Source organism: Cetorhinus maximus, chromosome 16 (assembly GCF_964194155.1).
Source record: "Cetorhinus maximus chromosome 16, sCetMax3.hap1.1, whole genome shotgun sequence".
Classification (NCBI taxonomy): domain Eukaryota; kingdom Metazoa; phylum Chordata; class Chondrichthyes; order Lamniformes; family Cetorhinidae; genus Cetorhinus; species Cetorhinus maximus.
In genome coordinates, this window is record NC_135894.1 from 98092684 (window position 1) to 98112502 (window position 19819).

The window sequence follows — 19819 nt, forward strand, 5'->3', positions numbered from 1 at the left end:
GAACTCATCAGGGCCCCTTAGACAGTATCTTCCAAACACATGACTGCTACCATCTAGAAATACAAAGGCAGCAAACACATGGGAACATCATCAACTGGAAGTTCCCCTCCAAGCCACTCACCATCCTGACTTGGAAATATATCGCCATTCCTTCACTGTCGCTGGGTCAAAATCCTGGAGCTCCCTAACAACACTGTGGGTGTACCTACACCACTGGGACTGCAGTGGTTTAAGAAGGCAGCTCAGCACCACCTTCTCAAGGGCAATTAGGCAATAAATGCTGGCCTAGTCGCGATGCTCACACCCCCTGAATGAATGCAAATAACTCACCTTGATTCCCTCTTTTTTTTTTTACAGAGGGTACAGCCAGGCAGTGAAGAGACAGAAGAGATTGGAACATTAAAGCGGCTTCAGAAGCTGGTCTGGAGTAGGAGGAGTCATGGCACCGATGATGGAAAGCAAACTCCACTTGCTCACAGTAAGCGTCACCACCAATTTTCATTCCCTACCTTCACTCCTGGCTCCAAAGCAATCTCTTATGCTGGGGTATGTCAGTGTTGGCTGCTGCCAGCGTCCCAGCAGGTAGCTAGTGCTCCTATGACAATAGATTATACCCTAGAGGTGGACATCATTGCAGAGTCAGAAACTAATGCCCATCAACACATAGAGTCGTCTGGTGTTAATCCAATCCCAAGCCAGTTGGTGAAGCATAAAACTAGACATTAACTCTTTCCTTGTTAATAGGCTTATTCACATAATGCAACATTGTGCATGCCTGGTTCTTACCTACTAACAATCCAGTGCTCCAGCAGTTTCTCTTTATAAGTTCACTAAGTACTTGATTAACCAATGCCATTCAATTGTACATTTTAACAATATAATTAACAAACCATTAATATCTGCCATGTCTCAGTGGGTAGTACACTGATTCAGAAGGCTCCATGTTTGAATTCCACTCTCAAAACTCAAGTACAGAATATCTGGGCCAGCACTCCCATTTCAGTGTTGCACTGTCCAAGCTGATGTCTTTCAGATGCAGTGTTAAACCAAGCGCCCATCTGCGCTCTCATGTGGAAGGTCATAATGGCATCATTTTAAGGAGTCAATGGGCCTCGAGGGCACAGAAGAAGGCCATTCAGCCCACTGAGTCCATTTTGGGTGTCTGTAGAGTAATCCAGTCAGTCCCATTTCCCTGCTCTATCCCCTAGCCCAGCAAGTTCATTTCCCTCAAGTGTCATTCATCATCTCCACTTCCACCACCCTCATAGGCAGCGAGTTTCACATCTTTACTATGTAAAAAAGTTCTTCCTCACATTCCCCCTGTATGTCTTGCCCAAAACCTTAAACCTGTGCCCCCTGGTCTGTGCACCATCAGCTAATGGGCACAGCTTTTCTTTGTGTACCTTATCTAAACATGTCATTATCTTGCTCTAAGGAGAACAACCCCAGCTTCTTGAACCTGATAGCTAAAATCCCTCATCCCTGGAACCATTCTGGTAAATTTCCTCTGCACCCTCTCTCCATGACCCTCACATCCTTCCTAAAGTGTGGTGGCCAGAACTGGACACAATTGTTGTGGCCTAATAAGGTTCAGCATGATTTCCCAGCTCAATACCTCCATTTATGAAGTCCAGCATCCCATATCCTTTGCTAACTAGCCTCTCGATATGTCTGGCCACCTTCAAAGATCTATGCTTATGAATCGCCAGGTCGCTGTGTACTTGTACATTCTTTAGAACTGTGAGTCCTTGCACACTCTTCAGAACTGTGAGAAGAGTAAGGGTGTTCTTCCCAGTGTCTTGGCCAATATTTATCCCTCAACCAAAAATGAGATTCACTGCAGAGAGAGGAATGAAAAAGCTTACATTTATCTAACACTTTAATGACTACTGAACATCCCAAAGAGTGCAATGGCCATATAGTACTTGCAAAGTGTCGTCACAGTTGTGATGTACAAGCGATAACACATTTTTGCACAGCAAGACCCCACAAACAGCATAGAAGTACTTGTGGATTGGTGCTGTGTCCATTATTCACTTTTCAATTGGTAGTAGGAAGGCAGTGTGCCATGATAATGGCCTTGATAGGCAACCAAAGGCTGGAGTGTGGGTGAGGGACTTCATGTAATAAATCCCCCAGGAATACATCAACCAAGATGGGCAACCTTAGGTCTTGTTTTAATGACTTTTCTAAGGGGGTACTGTCTAAAGGATGGACATTAGTGGTGTCTGTTTTAGCATAAGTCTCTGAGCCAGTCAGATTCACTCTGAGAATCGACCCCTACTGTGGTAATGAGGTGTACAGACGAAGAGGCTTATAAGTTCCATTGCTGGTCTGTGTAGACTGGCACCATAGGAACGGGAGGAGGCCATTCAACCCCTCCAGCCTGTTTCACTCTTCAATTAGATTGAGGCTGATCTGAGCTTCTGGCTCAGAGGCAGGGACACTACCCACTGCACCACAAGGACCTCCCATCAACTTTTTTAATCAACTTAAACATATCAATTTAATCAGCCCTTAATCTTTTATATTCAAGGGAATACAAGCCCAGTCTATGCAATCTGTCCACATAATTGAACTCTACTGGCCTCACGTCATTCTGGTGAACCTGCTCCCCACCTTCTCCAAGGCCAATTTATACTTCCGGAGCTACGGTGCCCAGAACCGAAAGCAGAACTCTAAATGACCTCTAACCAGACCTTTATATAACTTTGACATTCATTTCACCACTTTGTATTCCAGCTGTATTTGAGATAATGGCTAACATTCAAATGACACTTGCATTTAAAGAGTGCTTTTCATGACCACGAAATGTCTTAAAGTGCGTTACAACCAATGAAGTGTTGTCATTATTGTAATGTACATTATATAGATAAATAAATCACTAATTTCAGTCTGGGAGTGGTGTGAGTGTGGTACAAAGTGTGTGTTTGAGGAAAATAACATTGCACTGTTGGAGCTGGTGTCTTTCGTATGAAGTATTAAACCGAGGCCCCATCTCCCTGCCTGGGTGGATCCAAAAGATCCCTGGCACTGTCTTGAAGAAGAGCAGGGGAGTTATCCTCAGTGTCACATGGCAGACAATTTAAGCTCAGCAAATTCCCACAAACAGCAATGTGATCATGATCAGATAATCTGTTTTTTTTGTGATGTTGATTAAGGGATAAATATTGGCCAGGACACAGACTAAAATTATCGATTGATTTATTTATCTATATAATCATAACCCCTAATTTTGGACTGCACCAAAAATGCAAAGTAGGGTGGGAGGAGGCTCATTTTGCGCCATGTCAACTTGTTAAACTTAAGTATGAGCACTGGCAAAGAGCAGTTAGGCCAAAGGGCTTTTATCTACCCTGCAAAATTCCATGTTGTGAAGAGAAGTGAGTTGGGACCAAAAATAAAATAATTATAAAATGTAAAGCCTTAAATTTGATTACCCACCCTTTAAATGTTAATAAAACTATATTGTGCCTCTCTTTTTGAACGAACCATCCCAGCAGGTAATATCAGCAGTTGAGTTGGTAGATGCTTAGTTCAAACTAACTCCACAACATCAATGCTGCCAGACTAGATGGTGCAACATCAATTCCACTAAACAATAACACCTTGCATTGGTATAGCACACTTAATACAGTAAAACATCCCAAAGCACTTAACAGGAGCATTGTCAAACAGAATTTGACACCTGAACCACATAAGGACATATCAGAACAGATGATCAAAATCTTGGTCACAGAGGTAGGTTTTATGCCGTGTTTTATAGGTGATAGATAGATAGAGAAAGAGAGAGGGAGAATGACCGAGAGGTGAGAGGTTCAGGGAGGGAATTCCAAAGCTTATGTCCAAAAGAACTGAAGTCAAAGCCACGTGACAAGCAAAGTGGATAATGGGGATCCTGTAGATGTAGTATATTTGGACTTCCAGAAGGCCTTTGATAAGGTGCCGCACAAAAGATTAATACACATGATAAGATCACACAGAATTAGGGGTAATATATTAGCTTGGATAGAGGATTGGCTAATCAACAGAAAGCAGAGAGTCGGGAAAAATGGGTCTTTTTCTGGATGGCAATCTGTAACTAGTGGGGTGCCACAGGGTTCAGTCCTTGGACCCCAACTATTTACAATCTATATTCATGACTTGGATTCAGGGAAAGAAGGTATTATAGCTAAATTTGCAGATGACACCAAAATAGGTGGGAAAGTAAGTTGTAATGAAGAAATAAGAAATTTACAAATGTAAACAGGTTAGGTGAATGGGACAAAATTTGGCAGATGGAGTTTAAGGTGGATAAGTGTGAGGTTATCCATTTTGGTCGGAAGAATAAAAAAGCGACTTGTTATTTAAATGGAGAGAAACTTCAGAATGCTTCAGTGCAGAGGGATCTGGGTGTCCTCATGCATGAATCGCTGAAAGCTAGTATGCAGGTACAGCAGGTAATAAGGAAGGCAAATTGAATTTTGGCATTTATTGCTAAAGGAATAGAGTATAAAAATAGGGAAGTGTTGTTGCAACTGTACTAGGCATTGGTGAGACCGCACCTGGAGTACTGTGCACAGTTTTGGTCCCCTTACTTGAGGAAGGATGTGGTTGCATTGGAGGCAGATCAGAGGAGGTTCACTAGATTGATTCCAGAGATGTGGGGCTGAATTTTTCCCTTGACGGGCGGGTGGGCCCGACCGACTTGGCAGCGGGTGGGCAGCCGATCGCTGCTGCCGAAACGGGGCCCCGCCGGCATTTTAAGTGGGCGGGCCTTTTGACGCCTGACGGGAAGCGATGTGCGCTTCCTGTGCGGGCGGGGGGTTCCCCAAATGCGAGGCTTAGCGCTGCCTCAGGGAGATCGCTTGTCAAAAAGTGTAACAATAGAAAAATAAAAATATCATTAATGTGTCCCCCTCATGTGACAATGTCCCATGAGATGGGACATGTTAATAAAGTGCACAAAAACTTTATTAAACTTTTAAAAACCGACATGAAACCTCATCCCACCGGTGGATGAGGTTTCATGTTTTTTCTAGTTCCCTCCGGGACTCCTGGCCGACCCGCCAACCTTAAGGTTGGACGGGCAGGTCCTTTAATTGTTTTAATTATCCTGTCAATGGCCTCAACTGGCCGCGCTGTCCCCCCGCCTTCCTGAAGATTTAACTGGGGCAGGATGACATTGGGTGTTCCGCCCAACATCAACCCGCATCATTTTCACATCAGCGAAAGGGCCCCGCCCTCAACTCGCTGACCGAAAAATTCAGGGGTTTGTCTTATGAGGAGAGATTGAGCAGTTTACTCACTAGAGTTTAGAAGGATGGGAGGAGATCTAATTGAAGTATAAGATGCTAAAGGGGATAGACAAAGTGCATGCGGAGCAGATGTTTCCCCTTGTGGGGAATTCTAGAATGAGAGGCCATAGTTTTAGGCTAAGGGGTGGTAGATTTAAATCAGAGATGAGGAGGAATTACTTTTCTCAAAGGGTTGTGAATCTGTGGAATTCACTACCTCAGAGTGCAGTGGATGCCGGGACGCTGAATAAATTTAAGGAGGAGATAGGCAGATTTTTAATTAGTAACAGGTTGAAAGGTTATGGAGAGAGGGCAGGAAATTAGAGTTGAGGCCGAAATGAGATCAGCCATGACCATATTAAATGGTGGGGCAGGTTCGAGGGGCTGAATGGCCTACTCCTGCTCCTAGTTCTTATGTTCTTATGTATTAGTGGTGGAGTGGTTAACATCGGGGCTTTAGAGAAGCACAGAGATCTCATATTTCAGGAACATAGGAAATAGGAGCAGGAGGAGGCCATTCAGCCCCTCGAGCCTGCTCTGCCATTTGGCAAGATCATGGTTGATCCTCTACCTCAATGCCATTTTCCCACACTATCCCCATATCCCTAGATACCTTTAATATTTAGAAATCTATTGATCTCTGTCTTGAACCTACTCAATGACTGAACCTCCACAGCCCTTTGGGGTAGAGAATTCCAACAATTCACCACCCTTTGAATGAGGAAATTCCTCCTCATCTCACTCCTAAATGGCCTGCCTCTTATTCTGAGACTGTGTTTCCTGGTTCTAGACTCCCCAGCCAGGGGAAACATCCTTCCTCCAACTACCTTGTCGAGCCCAGTAGGAATTTTGAATGCTTCAATGAGATCACCTCCTCATTCTTCTAAACCCTTTGAGAATACAGGCCCAGTCTCCTGAAACACTTTGTGGGGCTGGCGGAGGTTACAGGGATGGGGAGGGGAGAGGCTATGGAGGGATTTGAATATAAAGATGAGAATTTTAAAATTGATGTATTGCAAGTCCGGGACCCAATGTAGGTCAATGAACACAGAAGGCAGGTCATTCTTTCCCTCACCTGTACTGCGTTAACTGGTCTCAAGTGAGATATCAATGAGGACCCAATGCTGTGCCTGAGTATCTCTGAATTAGAGACGTGAAAACCATACGTGGGTCTTTCTGTTGATCTTTATGCTGCTCACCCAAAATGGAATGTTTGTGCATGTTTATTCTTTTAATTTGTTCTCGGGACATGGTCATCTTTGGTAAGGTTGGTATTTATTGCCCATTGCTAGTTGTCTTGAGAAGGTGGTCATGAGCCTTCTTCATGAGGCCCTACCTACCCTCTCAGGTGGATGTAAAAGTTCCCGTGACATTATGTTGCAGAGGTGTAGGGAAGTTCTTTACAGTGGCCTGGAAAATATTTAACACAAAAGTGATTATCTGGTTATTAGCACTTTGCTATTTGTGGGAGCTTGCCGTGTGTAAGTTAACCACTGTGTTTTCTACATTACAACAATCACTGCACTTCAGAAAGTACTTCATTGGTTGTAAAGAGCTTGGGAGCTTCCCAAGGTCATGACAGGTGCTTCTTAAATGCAAGTCTTTCTACTGTTGGAGTCCTTGTAGTGAAGATGCTCCCACAATGGGGTTAGGTAGGGAGTTTCAGGTTTTTGATCTAGCTAGGATCAATGAAACCCAGGCTAAAAGGGTTAAATGATACAGACAGGTTGCATAGAATAGGCTTGTACTGCCTTGAGTGTAGGAGATTTAAGGGGCTGAGGGGATCTAATTAAGGCTTTTAAAATGGTTAAGGATTTGATAGGATAGATGGAGAGAAACTATTTCTTCTGGTGGTAGGGGGGTTGTGGGGATGGGGGGAGTCCAGAAGAAGGAGCCATAGCTTAAAAATTAGATCCAGGCTGTTCAGAAGTGATGTCAGGAAGCACTCCTTCACATAAAGGCTCGTGGAAATCTGGAACCCTCTCTCCCCCCAAAAAAAGCTGTTGAGGCTGGGGGTCAAGTGAAAATGTCAAAATGGAGCTCGGTAGATTTTTCTTTGGCAAGGGAGTTAAGGTTTATGGGACCAAGGCAGGTAAATAGAAGAGTAGAATGGCCATGATCTAACTGAATGGCAGAACAGCCTAGAGGGGCTGAGCGGCCTCCTCCTGTTCCTATGTTCCTAAGTAGTGGCAATGCACGTCCTATTCAGGACGGAGTGTGTGAGTTGGAGGAAATCTTGGAGGTGATGGTCCCATTCCAAATAAGGACTGAATTGTATTGGTTGGTGATATCTGCAAACGCTCATACAGCCCAGGATCCCACAGTGAATATCCCAAGGAGAGCCAGCACCTTCAGAAGAGGGGAAGAAATTAGGGGTAATAGAACTGACAGAGTGGAGAAACATTTCTTTTTGTTTTAAAACACTTGTGGCATAAATCTCAGCATAACTTATGACGTGCATGCAATGTCGCTATGGCAACACTTTTATGTTTCACCTAACTCACCCCTCCCCCCACCCCAAGAAGTTGCTTTTCCACATAGGCTTTTTTTTTGAAGACACCGGCCCTTGAAACATTCGTATGACGCTTATCTCCTTCAGGAGGAGGTCATGAGGTCACAGCATAATTATTTCTCTTTGAATATTCATCAGAAAGGAATTTTTAAAAAAGAAAACAGCTTCTAAAAGTGGAGAGACCGTGGAAACTTGGACCGCTCTCCTTAGAGCAGAGAAGGCGAAAGGAGGTTCAAGAGAGAAGAACTCAAAATTATGAGAGGTCTTGGCAGAGTGAATAAGGAGAAACGGATTCCACTGACAGGAGGGTCAGTAACCAGAGGATGCAAGATTTAAGATAATTTTCAAAAGAACAGGAGGGGGAGATGATTTTTTTTTTGCACAGTGGTTTGTGACCTGGGTGGCACTGCCTGAAAGGGTGGTGGAAGCCGATTTGATAGCCACTTTCGAGAGGAAATTGGATAAAGGTTTGAAGAGGAAATGTTTAAGTGGGACTAATGGGGTCTTTTTACCAAAGAGCTGCCACGGGCACGATGGGCCGAATGGCCCCCCTCCTGGGCTTTTTAAAAATTATTTCACGGGACGCGGGTGCCGCTGGGCCAGCATATCTATTGCCCATCCCTAATTGCCCCTTGAGAAGGTGGTGGTGAGCTGCTTTCCTGAACCGCTGCAGTCCCCGTGGTGTAGGCGCACCCACAGTGCTGTTAGGGAGGGAGTTCCAGGATTCTGACCCATCTTTGTATGGTTTTATGATTCTATATTGGAGAAGGGCTAGCAATTACCCTCCCACCTACACATGGACAAATTCACATATCAAGCAGCAGTGAACTTATCTACTGAACCGCCCTGCTCAACTCTTTGGCTCAATCAACTTTTAGCTGTTTCTTCTTCACATAGTTTTACTTAAGCTGTAGTCAGTGCAGCTCTGCTGCTCTCTCACTTCCTGCTCTGAGACCATCGTCCAACATTCTCTTCCTCCTCCCTGGATCCTCGCTCTATTTTCGCCTGCTCTACCATATTCTTTCCCAGGAGCTGGAAAACAGTAGAACTCCCTCCCTCCTGCGTATATTTTTCTCCGACAGCCTTCAAATAGGGGAAACACCAGCTTGGTGTCGAGCGTTGCCTCCTGATTCTCGTTGCCGTCTCTTAGCTTTCCCTCAGCCTTGCTGTGCTCTTGTGAGCCTGAAACCTTTACCCAAGTTTCTCAGTTAAATACAAAAGATAAGTATGCACCAAGCAAATGGGGTACAAAGTGAAAACCATTGGCAATCCAAGATTCTCCCACTCATGACGCTGACCCAAATCCACTTATGACTTAGGTACCTGTGAGTCATTAACTAACCGTCTCATTGTACATAAGTTATTCAATGGCTTTTCCTATGTTGCCTGTATCCTAACGTACCAAATCACGTTCACCTATCACCCCTGTGCCTGCTGGATAACATCGATTCCCGGTTAGCAACACCTTGTTTTAAAACTCTCGCCCTCGTTTTCGAAACGTGGGTTGATGTCAAAATTGCACTCGTGGGGTATATCAAAGGCGCTCTGTGAATGCAAGTTGTTGTTGGTCTCTCAGAATCACACCGGGCGTGTACATACTTGAACGGCTCGTTAAACAGTCTTACGTGAGGAGCAGTCCCTTTAAGATTCTGGAACACTTTTTTTTCAGTTCGCAGTTGATGATGGAGATTTGCCTCAATGTGAGAATTTCAATTACAGCGTTTGCAGTTTGATTTAGTGCTCATGTGCTTTGTTCTAGTTGACCTCGAGGTTGCTGATGCAGAAACAATATCCCGCAACCATTGTTAGGCAGGGTCAAGGTGACCTTCAGAGGAGGTCACATACTTCTGAGTGATCATTATAACATAGCCAAAACATGCCATCCTCACACTCATTTCCTCCATCTTGTATGCCTTTATTCTCATTAGTATTTCTTTATTCCCCCACCCCCCCTTCTGCAGTTTCAGAGAAGTGCTACCTTGTAGAGAGGTCCCACTCAGGCTAAGGAATGTGGGTGACAACTACAACTGTTTTGTGCTGAAGCTCTTGTTCTCAGAGAAGGCACCGGTTCTTGCAAAGCTTAAAGCACCCATCTGGCTCAGTGGGTATCACTCTTGTCTTAGTCAGAAAGTAATGGGTTCAAAGGCTGCTCCAGAGACTTAAGCCCCATCATCCGGACTGACACTCCCAGTACGTTATAGAGGTAGTGCTGCATTGTCGGTGTGCTACCGAGGAACGTGAAGCCAAGGCAGATGTATGGAGTTGAGGTGCAGGTCAGTCCTGATCTAATTGAATGACAGAGCAGGCTCAAGGTATTGAATGGGGTCCTCTGGTCCTTATGTTTTCCTTAGTTCATACACGAGAAGCATTTAGTGCCTAATTTCCCTTGAGAGAGCGGTGATGAGTGATCACCTTGAGTACAACTGAGAGGCTTGTTAGGCCATTCTAGAAGGCAATTAAGAGTCAACCACATTGCTGTGGGTTTGGAGTCACATGTAGGCCAGATGGATGGGATAGCAGATTTCGTTTCCTGAACCAGATGAATTTTATGACAGTCCAGACATTCATGGTCACAATTACTGACACCAAGCCATTCCAATCCAGATTTTATTTAATTAATTGAATTTAAGTTCCCAACTGTAGTACTGGGATTTTACCTGATGTCTCCCTATCATTAGTTCAGGCCTCTGCATTGCTGGCCTAGTAATATAACCGTTATGCTACGCACTCCTGGGTTCCTAGGTTGTTCAGTGTAAAACCACTTTAAAGCCCTTTTATTCTGATGGGAAAGGGCCAACCCTTAATGCCATGGGCTGGGATGAGTGAAAGCTGCAACATTTTCCAACATTTTTTTAACTGTGGCTCAGTGGATAAGACTCTCACCTCTGAGCCAGGCATTGTGGGTTGAAGTCCCACTCCGGGATCTTAAGCACAAAAATCAAGGTTGACACTTTCAGTGCTGTGCAGAGAGAGTGCTGCACTGGGTTGCCATCTTTCGGATGAGATGTTAAACTGAGGTCCGCTCTGCCCTCTTGGGTGGATGTAAAAGATCCTATGGTGCTATTTTAAAGAATAGAAGGGGAGTTCTCTCCTGTGTCTGTTGTATGATGTTGTATGTGCCTGCATGTCATTGTACTGTAAAGGTGCTCAGCAGAGCAATGGTTAATGTGGACTGGAGAATAGCACTGCCCAAGGTATGATGTGTGGAGTCACATGGTAATAGACTCATAGAACCCTCTAAAAGCAGCCTACCTGCATGGCAGCAGCACTATGCATGACAATAACTGGGTTCTGTATATAGTTCAAGACTACCAACAAATGATTCATGTCTAAATATGTAAGTCTCAAGGTCTCATCATTGAGAATCAAATGAACCCATAAAACAACAGCAGCAATATTCATCCCTCAAACAACATCATTAAAAACAGATTATTTGGTCATTAGCTATAAGTGCTGTTTGACATTGCTGGGTGCAAATTTGCCACCATGCTCCCAATATAACAACTGTGACTACATTTTAAAAGTAATTAATTATCTGTATAACGGTTAAGGGCAACCTGAGGTCATGAAATGCAATATATAGGAACGTAGGGTCAGGAAGAAGCCATTCAGCCCCTCAACCATGTTCCATCAATCAATTAGATTAAGGCTAATCTGTATCTCAACTTGAGTTACCTGCCTTGATTTCATATCACTTAAGACACTTTGCCTAACAAGGTCTGTCAATCTGTTTTAAATTTTTCAATTGACCCTCCCAGCCTCAACAGTTTTTTGGGGCCAAGAGTTCCAGATTCCCACTGCTTTTTGTGTGAACAAGTGCTTCTTAGGGGGAGAAAAAACACAGAGGAATAAATTCCACTCTAAAAGGTTCAGATCCTGAACAAAGTGAAGGAATATAGGGCTGCAGATACATGAATATTAAATGATTGGGATACTTAGGGATTATTTTGTGCAGTTCTGGGTGCCCCAGTATAGGGAGAGCCATTGAGGGGTCGAAGATTCACTGGAATGAAAGGTTATTGCTATAAAGAAAGGCTGGAAAATATTTTATTTTTCTCCGCACAACTGAAAAAATTTAAAGGAGAGAGACCTAATGGAGGTTTTCAAAATTATGAAAAGTTTTCATGAATCAGTAACAAGGGAAGAGGAATGTGAGAAATGCAAAAAGCAAAGGCTGTAAGAAATGTTTTAGGCCCAGGGAATTATAGAACATGAACCCTGCTCCACAAATAGAGACTGAAGCAGGGATTATGATGTTAGTTAGAAGGGAATTAGATGTGAGGAAGAATATAAACGCATTGGAGGAAAGACCAGGGAAATGGAATTGGAATAGATAGCTCCAAGTGATGACTTAACATTGACCTAGGCAGGATCAGCCAATTGCCAATCAGCTCTGAAAAAGAGTCATACGGACTCGAAACGTTAACTCTGCTTCTCTCTCCACAGATGCTGCCAGATGCTGAGTTTTTCCAGCATTTTCTGTTTTTATTTCAAGCAGTTGGCCTGTGATGTAGGCTATGGTTTTATAATGCTGACAGCCAGGCATGACTGACACCTCCAACTATTACAAAATAAAAACAGAATTACCTGGAAAAACTCAGCAAGTCTGGCAGCATCGGCGGAGAAGAAATCAGTCAACGTTTCGAGCCCTCATGGCCCTTCAGCAGAACTGAAGCATAGTTTCAACAAGGGAGAAATATAAATTGGTTTAAGGTGGGTGGGGGGGAAGAGACACATTGAGGGTGTGGTGTGAGCAGATAATCAAAAGATGTCAGAGACAAAAGGGTCAAAGAGGTGTTGAAGGTGGCGGTCTTTGTCTGAGAAAAGTGCTAATTAAGAATGCAAGACAGGATATTCAAAGTACAGCTCTAGTGGGGGTGGGGTGGAAGGACTAAAGGTTTTAGTTTTAGATTTAAAAATAATGGAAATAGGTGGGGAAAGAAGAATCTATATAAATTATTGAAAAAAAAGGCGGGTGGGGGGGGAAAAGAAACGGGGTGGGGATGGGGGGAGGGGGGTTTAAGATCTAAAGTTGTTGAATTCAATATTCAGCCCAGAAGGCTGTAAAGTGCCTAGTCGGAAGATGAGGTGCTGTTCCTCCAGTTTGCGTTGGGCTTCACTGGAACAATGCAGCAAGCCAAGGACAGACATGTGGGCAAGAGAACAGGGTGGAGTGTTAAAATGGCAAGCGACAGGGAGGTTTGGGTCTTTTTTGCGGACAGACCGCAGGTGTTCCGCAAAACGGTCGCCCAGTTTGCGTTTGGTCTCTCCAATGTAGAGGAGACCGCATTGGGAGCAACGAATGCAGTAGACTAAGTTAGGGGAAATGCAAGTGAAATGCTGCTTCACTTGAAAGGAGTGTTTGGGCCCTTGGACGGTGAGGAGAGAGGAAGTGAAGGGGCAGGTGTTGCATCTTCTGCGTGGGCATGGGGAGGTGCCATAAGTGGGGGTTGAGGAGTAGGGGGTGATGGAGGAGTGGACCAGGGTGTCCCGGAGGGAACGATCCCTACGGAATGCCGTCAAGGGGGGTGAAGGGAAGATGTGTTTGGTGGTGGCATCATGCTGGAGTTGGCGGAAATGGCGGAGGATGATCCTTTGAATGCGGAGGCTGGTGGGGTGATAAGTGAGGACAAGGGGGACCCTATCATGTTTCTGGGAAGGAGGAGAAGGCGTGAGGGAGGATGCGCGGGATATGGGCCGGACACGGTTGAGGGCCCTGTCAACGACCGTGGATGGAAAACCTCGGTTAAGGAAGAAGGAGGACATGTCAGAGGAGCTGTTTTTGAAGGTAGCGTCATCAGAACAGATGCGACGGAGGCGAAGGAACTGAGAGAATGGGATGGAGTCTTTACAGGAAGCGGGGTGTGAGGAGCTGTAGTCGAGGTAGCTGTGGGAGTCGGTAGGCTTGTAATGGATATTGGTGGACAGTCTATCATCAGAAATTGAGACAGAGAGGTCAAGGAAGGGAAGAGAAGTGTCAGAGATGGACCATGTGAAGATGATGGAGGGGTGGAGATTGGAAGCAAAATTAATAAATTTTTCCAGGTCCCGACGAGAGCATGAAGCAGCACCGAAGTAATCATCGATGTACCGGAGAAAGAGTTGTGGGAGGGGGCCGGAGTAGGACTGGAACAAGGAATGTTCCACATACCCCATAAAGAGACAGGCATAGCTGGGGCCCATGCGGGTACCCATAGCCACACCTTTTATTTGGAGGAAGTGAGAGGAGTTAAAGGAGAAATTGTTCAGTGTGAGAACAAGTTCAGCCAAACGGAGGAGAGTAGTGGTGGATGGGGATTGTTGGGGCCTCTGTTCAAGGAAGAAGCTAAGGGCCCTCAGACCATCCTGGTGGGGGATGGAGGTGTAGAGGGATTGGACATCCATGGTGAAGAGGAAGCGGTTGGGGCCAGGGAACTGGAAATTGTTGATGTGACGTAAGGTGTCAGAGGAATCACGGATGTAGGTGGGAAGGGACTGGACAAGGGGAGAGAGAAGGGAGTCAAGATAACGAGAAATGAGTTCCGTGGGGCAGGAACAGGCTGACACGATCGCTCTGCCAGGACAGTTCTGTTTGTGGATTTTGGGTAGGAGGTAGAAGGTCCACTCCTCCATCACCCCCTACTCCTCAACCCCCACTTATGGCACCTCCCCATGCCCACGCAGAAGATGCAACACCTGCCCCTTCACTTCCTCTCTCCTCACCGTCCAAGGGCCCAAACACTCCTTTCAAGTGAAGCAGCATTTCACTTGCATTTCCCCTAACTTAGTCTACTGCATTCGTTGCTCCCAATGCGGTCTCCTCTACATTGGAGAGACCAAACGCAAACTGGGCGACCGTTTTGCGGAACACCTGCGGTCTGTCCGCAAAAAAGACCCAAACCTCCCTGTCGCTTGCCATTTTAACACTCCACCCTGTTCTCTTGCCCACATGTCTGTCCTTGGCTTGCTGCATTGTTCCAGTGAAGCCCAACGCAAACTGGAGGAACAGCACCTCATCTTCCGACTAGGCACTTTACAGCCTTCTGGGCTGAATATTGAATTCAACAACTTTAGATCTTAAACCCCCCTCCCCCCATCCCCACCCCGTTTCTTTTCCCCCCCCACCCGCCTTTTTTTTCAATAATTTATATAGATTCTTCTTTCCCCACCTATTTCCATTATTTTTAAATCTAAAACTAAAACCTTTAGTCCTTCCACCCCACCCCCACTAGAGCTGTACTTTGAATATCCTGTCTTGCATTCTTAATTAGCACTTTTCTCAGACAAAGACCGCCACCTTCAACACCTCTTTGACCCTTTTGTCTCTGACATCTTTTGATTATCTGCTCACACCACACCCTCAATGTGTCTCTTCCCCCCCACCCACCTTAAACCAATTTATATTTCTCCCTTGTTGAAACTATGCTTCAGTTCTGCTGAAGGGCCATGAGGGCTCGAAACGTTGACTGATTTCTTCTCCGCCGATGCTGCCAGACTTGCTGAGTTTTTCCAGGTAATTCTGTTTTTATTTTGTTTTGGATTTCCAGCATCCGCAGTAGCTTTTAGCTTTTTGTTTTTACCTCCAACTATTATCCTGTTTTCTCAACTGTCCACGTTAAAGAAAAACTAGGATTTAAATGATTTGATAGGCTTGATAAAGACAGACCATTTCCTCTGGTGGAAGAGTCTAGAACAAGGGGGCATAGAACTTAAAATTGGAGCCAGGCCACTCAGGGGTAATGGTAGGAAGCACTTCTTCAGATGCCTCTACAAAGAGCTTCGTATGCTTCCTATCTGCTCATTCTACTAACCTCTCTATTCCCTTCATAATTCTTTGTCAAACTTGGCCTACAGCTGATTTTGGTATCACGACTAAACTTTGGCATCATTCCTCGTCACATGATTAAAAATTAAACAGGGCCTTGCCACAGCATTTCGGGCCCAGCGGTATTCTGGTCCCACTACCCTGACCATTTATCAATGTGGCTCAGTTGAGTGTCCCGTTGTCTGAAGATTTCAGCGCTGAGACTAAAGTGGCCCTCTGGGATCAGGGGTGAAGTTAAGTTGAGGCCGGTTGTCCCCTGCAGTTGAATACAAAAATCCCCCAGTACTATTTAAACGAGTGTGTCCTCTTGGTACCTTGATTAACGAGGACCATCAGTTGACATCGATAAATGCATCTTATTGATGATGTTCTGTTCAAAATTACGTAGAGTTCTGATAGAGTAAGTGCAAACTGTTTCCAGTGGCAGGTGTTTTGGTAACTGAAGTAATTAGCAAAGGAACCAGAGGGTGGGGGGGGGGAGGGGGATGAGGAGAGTTTTGGATTGCGGGAAATGAGGAGAAGGTGGGTAGGTGGGATTGAGGGATATGGGGAGTAGGTGGGATTGAGGGATATGAGGAGAAGGTGGGTAGGTGGGATTGAGGGATATGGGGAGTAGGTGGGTAGGTGGGATTGAGGGATATGAGGAGAAGGTGGGTAGGTGGGATTGAGGGATATGGGGAGTAGGTGGGTAGGTGGGATTGAGGGATATGAGGAGAAGGTGGGTAGGTGGGATTGAGGGATATGAGGAGAAGGTGGGTAGGTGGGATTGAGGGATATGGGGAGAAGGTGGGTAGGTGGGATTGAGGGATATGAGGAGAAGGTGGGATTGAGGGATATGAGGAGAAGGTGGGTAGGTGGGATTGAGGGATATGAGGAGAAGGTGGGTAGGTGGGATTGAGGGATATGAGGAGAAGGTGGGTAGGTGGGATTGAGGGATATGGGGAGTAGGTGGGTAGGTGGGATTGAGGGATATGAGGAGAAGGTGGGATTGAGGGATATGAGGAGAAGGTGGGTAGGTGGGATTGAGGGATATGAGGAGAAGGTGGGTAGGTGGGATTGAGGGATATGAGGAGAAGGTGGGTAGGTGGGATTGAGGGATATGAGGAGAAGGTGGGTAGGTGGGATTGAGGGATATGGGGAGAAGGTGGGTAGGTGGGATTGAGGGATATGAGGAGAAGGTGGGTAGGTGGGATTGAGGGATATAGGGAGAAGGTGGGTAAGTGGGATTGAGGGAAATGAGGAGAAGGTGGGTACGTGGGATTGAGGGATATGGGGAGTAGGTGGGATTGAGGGATATGAGGAGAAGGTGGGTAGGTGGGATTGAGGGATATGGGGAGTAGGTGGGTAGGTGGGATTGAGGGATATGAGGAGAAGGTGGGATTGAGGGATATGAGGAGAAGGTGGGTAGGTGGGATTGAGGGATATGAGGAGAAGGTGGGTAGGTGGGATTGAGGGATATGGGGAGAAGGTGGGTAGGTGGGATTGAGGGATATGAGGAGAAGGTGGGTAGGTGGGATTGAGGGATATAGGGAGAAGGTGGGTAAGTGGGATTGAGGGAAATGAGGAGAAGGTGGGTAGGTGGGATTGAGGGAAATGAGGAGAAGTGGGTAGGTGGGATTGAGGGATATGGGGAGAAGGTGAGTAGGTGGGATTGAGGGAAATGAGGAGAAGGTGGGTAGGTGGGATTGAGGGAAATGAGGAGAAGTGGGTAGGTGGGATTGAGGGATATGGGGAGAAGGTGAGTAGGTGGGATTGAGGGATATGGGGAGAAGGTGGGTAGATGGGATTGAGAGACATGGGGAGAAGGTGGGTAGATGGGATTGAGGGACATGGGGAGAAGGTGGGTAGGTGGGATTGAAGGATATGGGGAGAAGGTGGGTAGGTGGGATTGAGGGATATGGGGAGGTGGGTAGATGGGATTGAGGGAGATGGGGAGTAGGTGGGATTGAGGGATATGAGGAGAAGGTGGGTAGGTGGGATTGAGGGATATGGGGAGAAGGTGGGTAGGTGGGATTGAGGGATATGGGGAGAAGGTGGGTAGGTGGGATTGAGGGATATGGGGAGAAGGTGGGTAGGTGGGATTGAGGGATATGGGGAGAAGGTGGGTAAGTGGGATTGAGGGAAATGAGGAGAAGGTGGGTAGGTGGGATTGAGGGAAATGAGGAGAAGTGGGTAGGTGGGATTGAGGGATATGGGGAGAAGGTGAGTAGGTGGGATTGAGGGATATGGGGAGAAGGTGGGTAGGTGGGATTGAGGGATATGGGGAGAAGGTGGGTAGGTGGGATTGAGGGATATGGGGAGAAGGTGGGTAGGTGGGATTGAGGGATATGGGGAGAAGGTGGGTAGGTGGGATTGAGGGATATGGGGAGAAGGTGGGTAGGTGGGATTGAGGGATATGGGGAGAAGGTGGGTAGGTGGGATTGAGGGATATGGGGAGAAGGTGGGTAGATGGGATTGAGGGAGATGGGGAGTAGGTGGGATTGAGGGATATGAGGAGAAGGTGGGTACGTGGGATTGAGGGATATGGGGAGAAGGTGGGTAGGTGGGATTGAGGGATATGGGGAGAAGGTGGGTAGGTGGGATTGAGGGATATGGGGAGAAGGTGGGTAGGTGGGATTGAGGGATATGGGGAGAAGGTGGGTAAGTGGGATTGAGGGAAATGAGGAGAAGGTGGGTAGGTGGGATTGAGGGAAATGAGGAGAAGTGGGTAGGTGGGATTGAGGGATATGGGGAGAAGGTGAGTAGGTGGGATTGAGGGATATGGGGAGAAGGTGGGTAGATGGGATTGAGAGACATGGGGAGAAGGTGGGTAGATGGGATTGAGGGACATGGGGAGAAGGTGGGTAGGTGGGATTGAAGGATATGGGGAGGTGGGTAGGTGGGATTGAGGGATATGGGGAGAAGGTGAGTAGGTGGGATTGAGGGATATGGGGAGAAGGTGGGTAGGTGGGATTGAGGGATATGGGGAGAAGGTGGGTAGGTGGGATTGAGGGATATGGGGAGAAGGTGGGTAGGTGGGATTGAGGGATATGGGGAGGTGGGTAGGTGGGATTGAGGGATATAGGGAGAAAGTGGGTAGGTGGGATTGAGGGAAATGAGGAGAAGGTGAGTAGGTGGGATTGAGGGATATGGGGAGAAGGTGGGTAGATGGAATTGAGGGACATGGGGAGAAGGTGGGTAGGTGGGATTGAGGGATATGGGGAGAAGGTGGGTAGATGGGATTGAGAGACATGGGGAGAAGGTGGGTAGGTGGGATTGAGGGATATGGGGAGGTGGGTAGATGGGATTAAGGGATTTGGGGAGAAAGTGGGTAGGTGGGATTGAGGGAAATGAGGAGAAGTTGGGTAGATGGGACTGAGGGACATGGGGAGAAGGTGTCACCACTGCTGACTGAGCTGGCCGAGTCCTAAATGACATAGCTGCTAGACTGAGTCTACAGCAGGTGGTGAGGGAACCAACAAGAGGGAAAAACATACTTGACCTCATCCTCACCAACCTGCTTGCTGCAGATGCATCTGTCCATGACAGTATCGGTAGGAGTGACCACCACACAGTCATTGTGGAGGTGAAGTCCCGCCTTCACATTAAGGATACCCTCCATCATGTTGTATGGCATCACCACCATGCTAAATGGGATGGATTTCGGACAGATCTAGCAACTCAAATCTGCGCATCCAGGAGGCACTGTGGGCCATTAGCAGCAGCAGAATCGTACTCAACCATAATCTGTAACCTCATGGCTTGGCACATCCCCCACTCTACCATTACCATCAAGCCAGGGGATCAATCCTGGTTCAATGAAGAGTGCAGGAGGGCATGCCAGGAGCAGCACCAGGCATACCTAAAAATTAGGTGTCTACCTGGTGAAGCTATAACATAGGACTACTTGCATGCCAAGCAGCAACAGAGCTAAGCGATCCCACAATCAGCAGATCAGATCTAAGCTCTGCAGTCCTGCACACATCCAGCCATGAATGGTGGTGGACAATTACACAACTCATTGGAGGAGGAGGCTCCACAAATATCCCCATCCTCAATGACGGGGAACTCACCACATTGGTGCAAAAGATAAGGATGAAGCATTCGCTACAATCTTCAGCCAGAAGTACTGAGTGGATAATCCATTTCAGCCTCCTCTGGAGGAGCCCAGCATCACAGGTGCCAGTCTTCGGCCAATTCGATTCACTCTACGTAGTATGAAGAAATGGCTGAAGGCACTGGATACTG

The 19819-nt window shown here is 46.4% G+C and overlaps 1 protein-coding gene across 2 annotated transcripts in view; it reads left to right on the forward strand.

Annotated features, from left to right (window-relative positions):
* The first annotated feature begins 357 nt into the window (after nucleotides 1-357).
* The window catches only part of LOC144691838 (SAM domain-containing protein SAMSN-1-like), a 103859-nt gene continuing 84397 nt past the window's right edge, over nucleotides 358-19819 (forward strand). Inside the window, exon 1 of one of the 2 annotated variants that reach the window (XM_078560378.1) lies at nucleotides 358-478. The gene's annotated coding sequence lies outside the window, so the exon portion shown is untranslated. The remainder of the gene's footprint in view (nucleotides 479-19819) is intronic. The other variant, XM_078560380.1, reaches the window with a different exon arrangement.